Source organism: Caenorhabditis briggsae (genome assembly GCF_000004555.2).
Source record: "Caenorhabditis briggsae complete genome, chrV, whole genome shotgun sequence".
Classification (NCBI taxonomy): Eukaryota; Metazoa; Nematoda; class Chromadorea; order Rhabditida; family Rhabditidae; genus Caenorhabditis; species Caenorhabditis briggsae.
This window is the reverse complement of record NC_013488.2, coordinates 11,244,089-11,245,341: the sequence shown is the minus strand read 5'-3', so window position 1 is coordinate 11,245,341 and position 1,253 is coordinate 11,244,089.

The following is a 1,253-nucleotide window of genomic DNA, read 5'->3' as shown; positions in this document are numbered from 1 at the left end:
GCACACAGCGTTCCAATTTGGGACAGTTCGACTCCTTACCAGTTCGAACTTGTAACAGTTCGATTCTGTCCGCGTTCTGTTCTGGTACGTGTACGAAAAAAAGACTGTTCTGAATTGAATCAGTTCGATTTTAGGTCTGTTCGAATTTGAAAACGTTCGAATTCGTCGTACCCCCAAAAATAAGACAAAAATTTTGCGAAAATATTTATTGTTGGGTTACGGTAGCACTCGTTTGCCGGCTGTGTTTTCGAAAATTCTACTTGAAATACGGTGGCCTAACTTGTGTGAAAATTCGGCCACAACTCCAATTTTTTTGCACAAGAATAATACTGTATCATATATCAAAAAACTAGAATTAAAAATTATTTAAAAACTAGAAAATTTTCATGTCTGGCCTACTTTAATGTATATAAAAAGTGTTGTGTGTGTGTGTTAAGTGTTAAAGGAGGCGAGACAGCAAAAATTTCGGGGGACAGTTCGGGGGACGAAATCGCGCCGCGCTTATGTAGACCATCGGTCGTCAGGCGCCTTCGCGCTGCCGTAGCTCAGCCGGTAGCAGCGCTGTACCCCTGAGCTGCCTGTCATGAGTTCAACCCCTCATGGGGGTTCTCTATGCAAAATATCAGGTAAACTTTTTTTTTTGGTGTCTGGCCTCCTTTATGTTAAGTGTTAAGTGTTGAGTGTTGTTAAGTGTGAATTTGTCAGCTATTTTTCTATAATAAAATCGAAGTCTAGGCTAATTTTGAATCATTTAGAGAAAAAAATTAGAAAAAACTTCCACTCGAGTGTCTTGATTTTTATGAAACTTGTATTAACTCCTCAGAAAACAGCGAATTTGTAACAAATCTTGCATTTTCATATGTTAAAAAAACATCATATACAAAAGTTAGGTTGTCCCAACACACGCAGCTTCCGAGCTAGCTTCAGCCGTCTTCCGGTCATCTTCCCGTGTTCCTTGACTTCCTGTCGCATTCTGTGATTGGACCGGGTTGATCCTTGCTGATGATGATCCATGCTGCCCTGGATCTTTCCGATTTTTTACGAATTAATCAATTTCAGTTTTTTTTCAATTTTGTCTCGGAATCATGGAATCTCATAATTTCTGAATCTGAGATTCTAAAATTCTGAGATTCTGTTTGAGATTCTGAAATTCAAAAATTATGAGATTCTGAGATTCTGAATATCAGAGATTCTGAAATTCTGAGATTCTGAGATTCGAAGTTTATATTTTTCCTATAATTCTGAAATTCTAG